The sequence below is a fragment of the Hyaena hyaena genome, unplaced genomic scaffold, assembly GCF_003009895.1.
Source record: "Hyaena hyaena isolate Hyena2069 unplaced genomic scaffold, ASM300989v1 scaffold_629, whole genome shotgun sequence".
Classification (NCBI taxonomy): Eukaryota; Metazoa; Chordata; class Mammalia; order Carnivora; family Hyaenidae; genus Hyaena; species Hyaena hyaena.
Genome location: NW_024081262.1, coordinates 550,944 through 566,362, shown reverse-complemented (window position 1 = coordinate 566,362; position 15,419 = coordinate 550,944). Strand labels below are relative to the sequence as shown.

General features: G+C 40.7%; 1 long non-coding RNA gene across 1 annotated transcript; it reads left to right on the top strand.

Moving 5' to 3' along the window:
• Positions 1 to 9,486: 9,486 nt before the first annotated feature.
• LOC120249158 lies at positions 9,487 to 14,826 on the top strand. The gene is made up of 3 exons (XR_005532785.1): positions 9,487 to 9,547; positions 10,628 to 10,699; positions 14,759 to 14,826. It is a non-coding gene; the product is annotated as an uncharacterized LOC120249158 (long non-coding RNA).
• The last annotated feature ends 593 nt before the right edge of the window (positions 14,827 to 15,419 follow it).

Here is a 15,419-nt window from a genome sequence, read left to right as displayed (position 1 = left end):
CTCACAATTCATTCTTTGGGTTAGGAAAGTGTATAAACCATAATGAGCCATGCACTTTGACACCTCCATATATGGCCTGGAAAGGCTTACCTTGCAAACCTGTTTTCACATTTCAACACTCAGCTCAATGCTGCCCACATTTTAAAGCTTCTTTTCCTCTTTTGCTGCCATTCCAAATTAGTGGACATTTCCCGTTTGTGCTCCCCAAATAGTTTAGATATATTTCTAGAATAGCACTCATATATCATATTCTATGCTTATAGTGCCATAGGCATATCCCTAGTTAAATTATGATTCCTTTCTTTAGGCTAAATGTTATTTAAAACTCTTATTTACCTTTGCATTTTTGCATTGCTTTTAATAAAAATGCAAGTCTTCTAAAGGTTAGTCTATTAAAACTTTAAGCCATTAATATCTTAGCTTGAATTCATTGATAAACATTATTTAAGAACATACTCATTCAACCATCAGTTTTAAATCTTGGCTGCACATTAGAGTCACCTAGGGAGCTTTTTAAACATATCGATGCTTGAGCCTCACCCCAGACCAATTAAATCAGAATTTCTGGGATAGGGGCCCAGGCATCAATATTTTTAATAGATTTCCAAGTGGTTTTAATGTGCAACCAGGATTAAGAACTACTGTCCTATACGTAGTTTCTATCTGTCACAAAGAGCTAAAGCCAAAGGAAAGATCCCATCTAGTTGGAAGGAAGCCTTCATGAAAGTGATGACTTTTGAATTAAATCTTAATGGATGGGCAGAATGTCGGTAGGGAAGCACAGGGAAGAAAATGGAATGTGGGCAGAGGGGAGCACTGGCTATGTATAAGAAATGGTACGTGGTACATTCAGCTTATCAGTTGTATCGGAGTGTAAAGAGAGACAGCGTTTATTGAGTATTTACTCTTGTTCAAAACATTTTATACTCCTTTCCCAATTAATCCTCACAATCACCTTCTGAGGGAAAGAATTATTTTGTGGATGAGAAGACTGAGGCATAGACAATGTATACACTTGCTTAAGGCCACACAACTAGCGTAGCTCTGGGACTTAAGCCGAGGCCCATGCTTACAACCCCAGTCCGGGGCTGGAATCTATTGGTTGCACCTGTTGACAGCCACCGTCTTCCCTGCCTCTATTTTCTCCAGCTGAAGGTAAAAGGTACTGAAGTGCTAATGTGCCAGGCTCAGGCCCATCAGACTTCTTGAGTGAATATCGACAAGGTGAGTGCATTTGGTAGTGACCTGTGTTCCCCGGCTTACCGTGGTTGCTCTCCAGAGTAAGCTGTGGTGGCCCAACCAAATGGCTAGTCATCTGCCTGCCAAAGGACTGGGGGAAACTGGTTCACTTAGCCTTTGAGCTGTAGTGTCACCGTTACTCCTTTTGATGAGCCACATTTCCCAGAATGATGTCTCTGAAATATTTGTTTTATGTCTCCAATTGTCCATATTTATTTGACTCAGGATTCTAGAAATGACCACAGGGCACTGCTCCCAGACACCACACTGTCCTTTCCCAAGCAGACCTTGGCCCTCTGACCACTTCCCACTAAGACCTGTTTGTTCTTCCTTTCAACTGGCCTCATGCAGCTAAACCACGTGCCTGAGCCGGTCAAGGTTAGGCAGAGACCAGATTGTGCTGTTAGGCTAAGCACTGAAGACTCATTGTTAAATGTTCTTGAATAAGAGAGTGCTAGATCAAAAGAAAGATCAATAGCAGGATTTTTCTAGAACTAGAAGATGAGAATCATTGTAGATAAAAGATATATTATTTAGAACACCCTTGTTGCATGTGACAGAAATCTGGCTTAAACTCATTTATGCAAAAAGAAGGATAAATTAACTAATATTATTGGAAGTTCAGTACTCATATTTTTAGGCATGGTTTGATCTAGGGGCTCAAATGGCTTTATCAAGGGTCAGTTTCTTGGCTTTTTCTGAATTCATGGGCTTCATTCTTGAATTCCATGAAGATGCCCTATAGTTCTAGGATTGTATCATTGTTTGGCTAGTCATTTGAGCAGAAAAGACTTTTCTGGTATACCTTCTCAAAACTCCTAATTAACTATGATTGGATCAAGTTGCATTTATGCCTATCTCTAAACCAGTCAATGTGCCAGAGGGATGTAATTCTGTTGCTAGCACAGGTCTGGTTCAAGAGCCCACATCTGAACCAATTAGTATGGCTAGGGAAACTGAGTGCTGAGTCATGTGATCTGTCTCAAACCACTTGATCTGAGTTTGGGGATGGAGTAGCTTCCCAAAGGAAATCTGAAATATTGTAACATGGAGAAAAAGAACACAGACACCAGAACGGCAAAAATAACAAGTGGCCATGACAGGAAACTACTTCAGAAGTCCAGGTCTGGCCCAAATCGTCTTTTCTAGTATGTAGCAAAGACATGAAGTATCACCGGACCATCTTCAGCAGCCTACAATTTACACATCTACACTAGTACCTACTGGCACACAGCCACAGGCAAATCAGATCAGTTTGGAGCCAATGACTTCCTTCTCATCTTTTCTGCTGAATATAGTTGCAGTGCGATGGGGCAGTCCAAGCTTTAGGAAATTTATAGCAACTTATTAGCCTTCCATGCTAACGGAGATCATGGACAATTGAATCCTACTGTTAACCTCAATATGTCATCTTCCATAAATATTCTAATGTCATCACCAACCTTTGTGTCAAAGCTGTTAACAAGTCATTAAATTAACTTACGGAAGGGTTCCATTTTTACATATTTTTCAGGACTATCATCCAATCAATAGAAAAATGAGACAAGCTGTGCAGAGATGGAGAACGATCTAGCCTTAGTAATCTATAATTGCCTATTTATCTCTTGATATTCCAAAGTAGAATGAGAATTGTTTATTTCTTTATAATGTTTTAATGTTTTGAGCATTGAAGCCTATGAAGTAATACGGATAGCCATTGGTTGTCTATATTTGGTTATCCACGTGGGTTGGTTGCTCAGAATGCTTTTACAAAAGCAGCTTAATATGGTAGTGACGCTGTTCAAACTGATAGATGCAATGTGGCTGTATGCACATTCCACAATTTCATGACGATTCTCAGAATTCCACTGAACAAAGCTGACATGGGATAAGTTTAAGGCCAATGGCAAAACCATTCTTTTGTATGTAGGACCTTAATACAGATTCAACAAAATGATCAAATTCAGCTCCCAAGTGTCCAAAGCGACCATTTAGGAAAGGCAAGGACAGACATTCCAGTTGAGATGGAAAGGTGCAGAAGAGAACATTCATGAATGGCAGGAGCCAGCAAGTAGACTGAGGTCTGTGTAGAACTTTCCTCAGTTGACATTTCCCCTCAGCTCACTCTGCCTCTGATGCCTTTTCTTTAGTTCTTCCTCCCTCTTTACCATCTTGCATTTTATTTGCTTAGCTTTCAAGCAAAAGTTTTTTTAAAGTTTATTTATTTATCTTGAGAGAGAAAGAGAGCACAGGTAGGGGAGGGGAAGAGAGAGAGGGAGAGAGAATGAGAAAATCCCAAGCAGGCTCTGCACTGTCAGCGTGGAGTCCGATGTGGGACTTGAACTCACAAACCGTGAGATCATGACCTGAGCCAAAGTCAAGAGCTGGACGTTTAACCAACTGAGCCACCCAAGTGCCCTTTCAAGCAATAGTTTTAAAAACATCAATCATCTTTTCCAATATTAAAAAAAATTGTGTAACACAGTGTTTCTGGACAGGAGACAATAAAGTGTTTAAAATTTGGGCTCTGTAGTCTGGGTGTCTCCAAAACCCTAGTCATTTATTTCTGATGTTGTGACCAGAAGAAGTTAATGATCTTCCTTGAGCCATCATTCTTCCCCCATAAACAGAGACAATAATAGCCCAGGTACTTGGGCACCTAGTAAACATTCAGTGAGAGCTATCATCATCACCATCACAATCATTACCATCCCCGCTAATTTACACTTCTAGCAAAAAAAAAAAAAAAAAAAAAGGTATCATTCTGGGAGAAATTTGGAAGAGAGCTCAATGAGAGAATAATAGTGATTTATGAAATTTATATAATGTATATTATAGAAAAGCTGATTCGGAGATATTTTTAAACAAAGGTCTGAGATTCTTCTTGTTTTAAGCTCCATTAGCTCTTGCTGTTAATGCAAAGGAGAGCTCAGGAGCCATGGAACATTTTATTTCAGCCAAGCAAACACAGCATGTGCTCCATAGCCCATAAGGAGAAATAAACATGTTTATGCAATGCCCCAGGTTTTCAGAAATGGTTTTGGCCGTATTTTTCTTCATTAGCGTTAGCCTGAAGCACTTAGCACGAACCCTTACTTGTGCCCCCTTGTGTAAACACGCAGATCGTGTTTTCTGCACTGCTACGGGCCCTTCCTTCAGCTTCTCTTCCACTTCTCCCTCCAGATCAACGGTCCGCACCTCTCTAGTCCCACTCTGGGCCTGGGAAGCTGACCTGCACCAACTAGCTCCCTTGTCCTGTGGCTGCGATCCATCTGGGCAGGCGATCAGGATTCAGGTGCAGGAGGTGAGATGGGCAGGAGGAATGTGAAGTCAAGGTGTCTCTGTCTCGGGCTTCCCCACCAGGATGCTGTGTTTAGTTGTCTGTCTCCTTCAGTAGCCGTTTCCCTTCAGCTGCCCAATCTGGGGCCCTGTGACTACTAGGTCCTTGTTTCTTCAGACCCAACGATGACAGTGGCTCCTTCTCTGCTATTCCTCCCCTGGACTGCAAAAGCCCTGCCCTCGCCTCTGTAAATAGTCTATTAAACTCTTCTCAATGGTTCACGTTGGGTTTGCCATCTGTTTTCTGCTGAGACGCTCCCCTGTTCCCTATGTGTTGCTTAGATTTATATATTCCATTGACAGAGAGTTCTGATCGAGCAATATCTCTCCCACACCAACAGGTTAAAAAAAGAATTACCCAAACAAATATTTTTCTAATTCTTGTGGACATAATTACTACTGTTTCCACAGACCCCTCAGCATGAGCTATCTTCAAATACTTATCTTCAATCTCATAACGTCTACCGATAGTGGAAATACAATGTTAACAGAAGTGAAAACAAGGGAAAAAATGCATTCATGATTCTATCATCCCACCTGCTAAACTGCTTTTATTTCCTTATTTTCTACTTATAGAAAAGATATACTTTCTTATATTCTTATATTCTTTTATTCACATAAGGCTATATCATGAATTTCTCTCAGATTATGACAATGCTAAATGTCTTTTAAAATTATTTATCAATTGAAAGCATGTGGTGTGCCTTCTTTGACATTTCTCCTCACCAGCACGAAGGTTGCAAATTATTTTTACTTAGGGATTGCTATGAGATTTTATTATAGAACCAAATATGTTACTTTGGAAACAGGTTCAAAGAATTCATTATTGGATTCAGATCTCATAATTGGAAACAAATTCACACATATCAAATTCCTTAATTAGCACATGCCAAACTTTCTCTTATTTTCATTGTTGGAAGTAACTTCAGTGATATTAAGTTTTCATGCCCCCGTAAGCTCATCTCCTTACAACCTTTCTACCTGATCTCACATGCCTTTATACTTTGTTGAAAAATTATGCTATAGAACCGTTAGGATAGAGTGGGGAAAATTATTTCTCGAGAAATTAGCCAAAGAAGTTCACATTTGAGCTAGGAGGAAACAAAAGAAAGAAAACCTTTTTTCTGGAGAGAAATAAGTTTAGCCATATTTAATCTAGAGTGGATAGGTAACAATCTGGCCAGATTAATACCTTTCGCTGGGTTGAATCACAAACTATTTGTCAGTGTTCTTATTGAAGATTCCGACTCTTGTGTTTAGACTTCTAAATTGGGAATAGGCTGTATGAGACAGAGTCCCCAAACTGATATCCATTCATTTTTCTGGTTAGTAAACATGCCCCTAAATTCAGCTAATGCTGAAAAATTCTGAAATCACCCCTAAGTTGTCCAATATGAAGTTTGGATCATTTTTTGTCCCTAAATATGTAATAAAAACTTATTTGCAGTAACAAATCCTTACCTACCAATTTGCTACAAGCCTTAACACAATCATCATAGAGTGATTATCTTTCTGTAGATCTTGTATTGTCTAGACCCCTGCTACTCAAACAGTGGTCTGCTGTCACCTGGCAACTCATTAGAAACGCAGGGTATCGGGTCCTTCATCAACATACAGAATCAAAACCTGTAGTTTAGCAAGATTCCCAGGTGTGCATTAAAGTTTAAGAAGCACTGGGTGTACTCACATTAGTCTAATAAATGAATAAATATGTTTCTTACTTAGTTTCAGACAGTGGAATCGTGGATGCATACAGGGATGTTAGAAATGATCTAGCTCTACATTTCCCCCCTGTGTATTTATTTCCTGGAACACTCATTTCATAAAGTGTCAATAGAGGTTATGCTGAAAAAAGTTAGGAAATGCTGCTGGTTAAATAATGCAAATAATTTTCTTTACCACAGGATTTCTCGACGTCTTTAATAAACTTATGTGCCTTGTGACTCTCTAGGGAGGGAGGGTGAATAAGATTTATGCAGTGAGTTGTATCGTCTACATATTTGAGTACGGAACATTATTTTCACCAGATACAGCGCTAGTGTGTGCCCTGATAATTTTGAAAACATTTATCTAATTCAATCCCCTAGAGTAACAGACTCATATTCTTTTTTTTCGTCATCTTATTTGGCAAAGGTAAGGTAAGTGACTCTAATTTCTTATTGATTTTTCAATGGGAATGTGACTTCTATTCTATCAGTTATAGCTCTAAGAAAGAGACCTGAAACTAATGGCTCGCTCACATAAGAGTACAGGGTTTTTGTGGCATGAGAGAGAGAGTGGGTATCAAAAACTGTGAATATCTGAGCTCTTACCCCACTCACAAGCTTGTGGGTTAGCTGGTCTACCCCAGTTTCATGAAAGCTGGCAGAAGACACAACTTGTGGGTTGGACAAATGACTTGATCACTCATGCCACATAAAGTGGCCTGAGCTTCACATTTATGTCATTTCTCCATGTCCTTCAAGTCTCACCGGAGGCCGTGGAGTGTCCAGGGTGAACGCTGCATATAAAACAAGTTTGAGTCAAAGCTAAGGGTCCTTGAGCTTAGGGAGCCTGGCTTTTTTATAATGAGCTACAAGCAAAACTGCCCTTTCCCCCATGGGAAGATGTGACCTTTATCATACCGGACAACAAAGAAAAACCTGCCCTTTGCTTCAGGGAGATGCTCTCTCTATATTCCAAGGCTGTATTCACCATACCGACGTCCTTGGAAAGATAGTCTGAAACAAAGAGACCCAGTGCCTCTGCTCACAGGACTTTCAGAAACATGAGCGACCCAAGAATTGCCACCCAACATTCCTGGGGAAAGGGAGGGGGTAAGGGTTGTACGGCACAAAGGTATTCAGAAATCCAGACTGATGGTGACTTGGCTATGTTCAGTATGTGGCCTCTAAAGTTCCTCTAGCGAATGAGGATGCCACCATCCCAGACAGCTGGAAGGAGAGGGGTTTGGAGGAGCATGCATGGGAGGGGGGTATGAGGTAAGGTCCATAGTGGCGTACACTCCTTCTTAATGTTCCATCACTAGGACTTGGACACATGGCCGTGCCTCATTGCGGCAGAGGACGAGATATGTAGCTTAATTCTGAGATATGTAGCCTAACTTTGAGATACGTAGCCTCACTCCAGGAGCAAGGGAGAGCGGGTTTTGGAGGCTACCCAGAAGTCTCTTCTACATATTCAATTTTGATAGTGATTTAGCTACAAGCTTCTCTATTTTTATCTCAAGTAAAGATGAGCAAACATTCCTGGGGCTGGGACTTTGCATTTCCAGCATCACTGAATCTTAAAATTGGAAGGTCCTTTAGAATCATTTCTTCTAGCCACGCCTCCCCCCTTCACTTTAGGAGTGAAGCAACTGAAACTCAGAAGTTAAATGTCTTAGCTATGTGACTTACTAAATATAGCTCGTTAGCTGAGCTAAGATTTTCAGATCTCTATTCTACAGCCCTTTCATTTGTACCAACCTGGCAAGCTCATAGCACCTTTTGGGGGGTTTTTTAAATTATAATTCCCCAATTACTTGGTTTATATATTTAGAATTTTGTTTATTGAGATCTCTAAAACCACTGAATGTATGGGGCACCTGGGTGGTTCAGTTGGTTGAGCATCAGACTCTTGATTCAGCTCAGGTCACATGGTTTTCATGAGTTTGAGCACCAACTCAAGCTCCGCCCTGACAATGCGGAGCCTGCTTAGAATTCTCTCTCTCTCTCTCTCTCTCTCTCTCCCTCTCAGAATAAATAAATACACTTAAAATAAGATCACTGAATGTCTACCTGAACTGTTCCTTCATTTATTCATTCAATAACTGTTTATTGGGCCCTATTCTAGATAGACATTGTTCTAAATACTGAGAATCCTGTTGTGATGAGCCAGGGGGCAGGGGTGGGTGGTGTCTCATTCTCACAGAACTATTATTGGAGTGATACTCCATGGCTTAAAATATGGCTGACTTTTCAGTATGAGATGCATTATGACTAATTTATGATATAAGCTGTTATGTATGGATTCCAAACAATGTATACTTCTTATGAGGAGCCTGAAATTAAGTCCTCCATTAGAAACAACCTCAGGCTGCATGTAGTCCAGGTTCTAGGAAAAGCCTCAGGTGAAGCCACCCTCGGACCGCCCTCGGATCTGCCAATCAAAAGAAATGTGTAACATTCCTGTAGTCTTGGAGACAAGTCAGGACTGGGAACTGCAGGTAGTTACTTTGTACAAACTTGCCAATCAATCACAGCTTGCAGAAGCCCCACATAGATTCTCTGAACCCACCTCATAATTGGTCATTTTATTTTTTTTATTTTTATTTACTTATTTATTTATTTTTATTTTTTATTTTTTACAAATAGTTTATTGTCAAATTGGTTTCCATATAACACCCAGTGCTCATCCCCACAAGTGCCCTCCTCTATGCCCATCTCCCCCCTCCCCCCCACATCCATCAGTCCTCAGTTTGTTTCTCAGCATTCAAGAGTCTCTCATGGTTTGCCTCTCTCCCTTTCCCCCACCATTTCCCACCTTCTTCTCCCCCATGGTCCTCCGTTAAGTTCCTCCTAATCCTCCTATACATGCAAACATATGATATTTGCCCTTCTCTGCCTGACTTATTTCACTAAGCATAACACCCTCAAGGTCCATCCATGTTGCTACACATGGCCAGATTTCATTGTTTCTCATTGCCATGTAGTATTCCATGGTATAGATAAACCACATCTTCTGGATCCATTCATCCGTTGATGATAATTGGTCCTTTTAAAAGACTCTCAAAGGTCATGATTGGTCCCGCCAAATGTAACGGACACCTCACAGAAACTGAAAACTGTTACTATGCTGTTACTATGGGCATTATACAATTATGATTGGTGCTTATGTAATGATGCAAAACGTACAACATGTGCACAGTAACACCCCTGCCCTTCCCCCATAAAAACCCTGTTTGCCACTGTTCGGGGCCCCACCTTGCTGCTGCTGCACCGGGAGACAGGTGAGCCCCTGCTCGAGGTTGTAATAAACACCCTTTTGTTCTTGCATCAGTGCCGGCTCGTTGGAGGTCTCTGGGGACTCGCGATTCGGGTATAACACTTATTGCCAGCACAAATCAGAAAACAGAGACTTTACAGCTTTTAAGTTTCATTACAATTAATTTATAGCAAGATTTCCTTTTGTATTTTATGTAATAACTAATCTTTTTTGTAATGTTTATTTATTTTTGAGAGAGAGAGAGAGGCAGACTGTAAGTGGGGGAGGGGCAGAGAGAGAGGGAGACACAGAATCTGAAGCAAGCTCCAGGCTCCCAGCAGTCATCACAGAGCCAGACGTGGGGCTCGAACCCACAAACTGTGAGATCATGACCTGAGCCGAAGTCGATCGCTTAACCGACTGAGCCACACAGGTGCCCCCATAACAACTAATCTTTTAAAATAAGCCTAATGCATTACTCCTATAGCAAGTTATTATTACTTTGTTGTTGCCTTTGGGTTAACAGGTTTTAGTATGTTAAAGACAGAGGTTTATTTTAAGTCTCAAAACAGATTGGAACATTTCTAACAGAAATTTCAGTCACATGTTTTGATTTATCAAAGCATTTTATGTTTACTTAAAGAAATTTCTTTCTGTTCCCTAGAGAAGTCCATAATGTACTCAGTGCAAATTGAACATCAGAAATATAATGTAGTCAAATGACAGAATAAAATTCAAGAGAAACTGCTGAAGCTTTGCTCTTTAAAAGGAAAATCTATGTTTCTATGTTACATCATGTGTATGTATTATGGAAATATCTGAAAGATATACAGCACCCCATGCACACGACTATTGTTTATGAACAAGTGTATGTAATGCAGCTTATTGAGAAAGGGTTCAATTTAAAGTAATAATGCATGAAATAAGTATAATGTGGCATGTTGCAAAGAGGTCTAGATTGTGAGCCTCAAGAATCAAGATCTGATCCTGATGGTGCTTTAAAAAATCTAAGTGATATAAATATTTGTAAAAAATCTAAGTGATATAAATATTTGTATAGCATTTTCTGGTTGCAAAACCTTTTTTCTTTTCCATTTAACAATAGCTAACAGTTACTGAGCCCTTACCACGTGCCAGATGTGGTAATGTCATTGAAATCATGTAACACCCTCATGAGGTAAGTGTTTACTTCCCCTTCAACACCCTACTTTCCAACCTCATCCTCCTGGGGGATTATAAGGTCAGACTGACCTGACCAACTGATCCCAGACGGAGGCTCTACAGTGAGCCTCTGCTCCTTCCCCCACATGGCTCCCTCCTTCTGGGACTCGGATCCAGTACGTGGTACTGGTTAGTTGGTGAGGTGAGTGAGGCAACCAAGATAATAATCACATTATTTTTCAATTTCTGGATCTTACCAGGGTCAATAAGACAGGTCCACAGTTTCTCCAAAGTTCTCAAGCATTCACATTTAGATATTCATGCTTTTATATATTTTACAGACCTCACAAGATCCCTTTCTTACCTTGTTGCTTTCTTTTAAAAAATATTTTATTTATTTCAGAGAGAGAGAGAGAGAGAGAGAGGCAGCGTGAGCAGGGGAGGGTCAGAGAGAGAGGGAGACACAGAATCTGAAACAGGCTCCAGGCTCTGAACTGGCAGTCAGCACAGAGCCCGACGCGGGGCCTGAACCCAACCATGTTGCTCTTATGACTTCACCCAGGTGCTCAGTCCAGTAAGCATCAACCCTTGGTTTCGGCTCAGGTCGTGATCTTGCAGTTTGTGAGTTCAAGCCCCGTGTTGGGCTCCATGCTGACAGTGCGATCCTGCTTGTGATTCTCTCCCTCTCACTTTGCCTCTACCCTGCTCGTTCTCTCTCTTTCAAAGTAAATAAACTTAAAAAAATTGTATAAACATTGAAGTATTTACTTCCCATGGTATCTTTACTATTTTTTCTGTTTTCTTCCATCCTCATAATATTTTTAAATGCCAACCTGATTTTCTTCACTTATATCCATTTATTTCTCATCTACCACTGGACCACTTTTTATATTATAAATTTTTTCCCTTTCCCCCATCATATTATGCTGATTCTAAGATGTATACTTTTTTCACATTTTAATATTTTAAAATCAGCATGCATCTCACAGTGTAAGATTGTCATCTTACAATTAACTGCAGCACTTTTAAACTTTCTTTGTGGAACATAAAATAATGGCTCATTTTAAACAATCTAAAGTTTCTTAGATTTGATAAAGTAAAGCTAATACAATCGTAAGAAATGAAGATTCTGCAGTTTATAGAGGCCAGTCGACTTGCTCAAGATCATTCACTGTGACAAGTGAAACTGAGCAGGACCTATTCCTGAGCGAGCTGAGCTTGAGCCCTTACTTTGTGCTCTGTACTGTGGGGGGATCTGAGGTTCGGAGAGATGCGTGACTTGCCCAAGGGCACCATGCCGCCATGGGATAGAATCACGATTTAATCCAGAGCTCTTTCTTCCCATTGTAACACTCTAGTTGGTCCTCTGACCTTGAAGGTCACTTAAAGTCACTAATCTTCTGTTATAACATCTTAAATTCAGGAATTTGGCCCAGAAAAACCTCTAAGGTCCCTGCTACCTCTAATATTCTGCTTTGAAATAGAGCCAATTCTATTTCTTCAGTGTTTAAAAAATATACTCTAGTGCAGGTAATGTGAGTCTGTGGCACAAAATGTAGAAAGTAGCAAAAGGAAATATAAGGAACAGTTGTTTTTCCCTTTCATGCCCCAGGCACTCAGTTGTGCTCCCTATAGGTAAAAACCCTTACGACTCTCTCGTGCATATTTTAAGGACAGTCTGTGAAACAAAGCAAGTATATATACCATTGGCACATTATCAACGATGAGTTCACACTGATATCTCCAATCCTAACCCCGTAAGACATGGCTCATTCTAGTTTTCTCCTTCTCCAAATTTTACTTCCCATCTCCAACATTATCCTCAATCTATTTCCCTGTACAACTACCTTGTAAATGTATGATCCCTTGGGCCATCATCCCTCTAGTTTAGGGATGTCCATGTTATTTTGCTTAGCTCTGACACCCTGTGTTCCCTTGCCCCTTCCCCATGTGGATGCCCTCTTCATCTACGTAGGTTCTGACATCCCCCACTGGTAGTGTTGGCAGATAAAATACAGTACATTCAGTTAAATTTGAATTTCAGATAAACAAACAAAAAAAAATTGTGTAAGTATATCCCATACAATAGTTGGGATATACTTATACTAAAAGAAAAACATTCAGTATTTCACTGAAATTCAAGCCTAACTAGGCTTCTCATAATTTTATTTGCTAAATTTGGCCACCTCACATGCTGGGTCACCCAGCACAACCAGCCCCCAGTGTAGAACCTGCCTCACTTCACTGGAGTTGTAACACCTTTTGTTGATTGTCTCCTCCCCCCACTAACTAATAGCTTTTGGGCTGAACTGTTGGGAAAGAAAGGGAGGAGAAAGGAAAGGAAGGAAAAGGGGAAAAAGGGAAGCTGGAAAAGAAAAAGAGACAAGAGAAAAAAAGGGAAGACTATATTAAACTTTGAAAATTTACATTTATGAAAATAAGTTTTTCACTTGCCTAAACTATTCAAAGTCTAATGATTTAAAAACAAAACCCAGTGTCTCCCTCTCTCTGACCCTCCCCTTCTCACATTGTCTCTCTCTCTCTCAGAAATAAATAAAAAACGTTACAAAAAATTAAAAGGGGCACCTGGGTGGCTCAGTTGGTTGGGTGGGTGACTTCGGCTCAGGTCATGATCTCACGGTTCATGGGTTCGAGCCCCATGTCGGGCTCTGTGCTGACAGCTAGCTCAGAGCCTGGAGCCTGCTTCCGATTCTGTGTCTCCCTCTTTCTCTGACCCTCCCCTGCTCACGCTGTCTATCTCTCTCAGAAATAAATAAAAAACGTTAAAAATTTTAAAAAACAAAACCCATATCAACAAAAATGCTACCTACAGTCAAGAAATACAAAGCTGTGTTAATCCTACATCGACTAATACTAAGTTAATGAGGTCAACAAGAATTATACCAATGAGGTATATTTGAAAGTTCAAGAGGATTATCAAGGCCTACTTTGTACAAAATTAGGTGGGCAAAATTTATTGTTAGTGCTTTCAACCTCTTAGGAAAAAAAAAAGTCTTATGCAGAAAAAGAAATCTCAGAGCAATTAGCCTTTTTTTTTTTTTAAATCTATTTTGAGGGAGAGAGAGAGAGAGCACACAAGAGGGAGAGGAACAGAGGGAGAGAGAGAGACAGAGAGAGACAGAGAGAGAATCCCAAGCAGATTCCACACCATCAGCATGGAGCCCTGTGTAGGGCTTGAACTCACGAACTGTGAGATCATGACCAGAGCCTAAGTGAGATGCTCAACCAACTGAGCCACCCAGGTGCTCCATAGCCTTCTTTTGATTATTGCAGTAAAGGAACATGTGCCTTGTAAGTAATATAGAAAGAAAGAATTTATCAAATTCCTCAAGCAAAACTTGCTACTTTATAGGCTGAATATTATGTTTAAAAAAAGTAACAATATGGGGCCCTGGGTGGCTCAGTCATTAAGCGTCTGACTTTGGCTCAGGTCATGATCTCCTAGATCACCTGTTCGAGCCCAACATGGGGCTCTGTGCTGACAGCATGAAGCCTAGAGTCTGCCTTGGAGTCTGTCTCTCTCTCTGCCCCTCCCCCTCTTGTACACTGTCTCTCTAGCTCTCAAAAATAAATAAAACATTAAAAAATAAAACAGCAATAAAGGGGCATCTGGCTGGCTCAGTCAGTGGAAGCATGTGACTCTTTTTTTTTTTAAGTTTATTTATTTATTTTTTGAGAGAAAGTGTGAATGAACTGGGGAGGAGCAGAGAGAGAGAGAGGAGAGAGAATCCCAAGCAGGCTCCACACTGTCAGCATAGAGCCTGCTGTAGGGCATGACCTGAGCTAAAACGAAGGCAATCTGACTCTTGATCTCAGAGTTGTAGATTTGAACCCCATGTTGGGTGTAGAGGTTACTTAAAAAAAATGAAATCTTAAAAAAACCAAAACCCAGCAACAATGAAACACCAGGTTAAAATGTTTCCTTTGGCCAAAAACAGGCATCTTGGCTTTTCCCATATTACCCATAGATAAAATACTTAATTCCAAAGCGCAGGTATATTCAAAGGGAATGCTTACCCTGAGTGTTTGTTTTTGCTTGTTTTCTGGCTCATAGTGGACAACCAGCAAGTGAAGATGCTCAAGCAAATGACCTGAAGTCAGAAACAGGGTTTGATGCGACATCCATAGCATGGAGAAACATTGGGGAAAAAAAAAAAAAAAAAGCGAAGACGTGCAGAGAGCCCAGGGAGCAATTCCATATAAAACCCCTCGGTTGTGGCTGTGCTAAGGGTTAATAATGTAAGTTCTGGGGGAGGCTGGAACTTACTGGAAAAGGCATCAAAGGCAAGATGTATGTGGGCAGATCGCAGACTTCCAGGCATTATGCTGTGTGTGGAACAGATGGATGTTCATTTTGTACCTCTCTCAAAGAACATGTTCCGTGGGCCACTGCACAGGCAATCGCTCCGTATCACCGCTCGAGCCAGAGTGGGGAACCATAGCCTAAGGAGGTAAAACGGTTTTTGTAGAAAAAGAAGTGCTCAGACATACCACGTGTTCCTTTAAATGTCACCCTCACACTTGAGGGCTGTGGGCACTTAGGACCCTGATAGGAAGAAAATCACTTGGGAGTGCTACCTCTTTTGCTTACAGTCAGCTGTGGGGGAAAGGGGGCTGAGGTGAGAAAAAACAGGGCTTTTTATTTTTTTCAGAGAGAGATAGAGACAGTGTGAGCAGGGGAGGGTCAGAGAGAGAGGGAGACACAGAATCCGAAG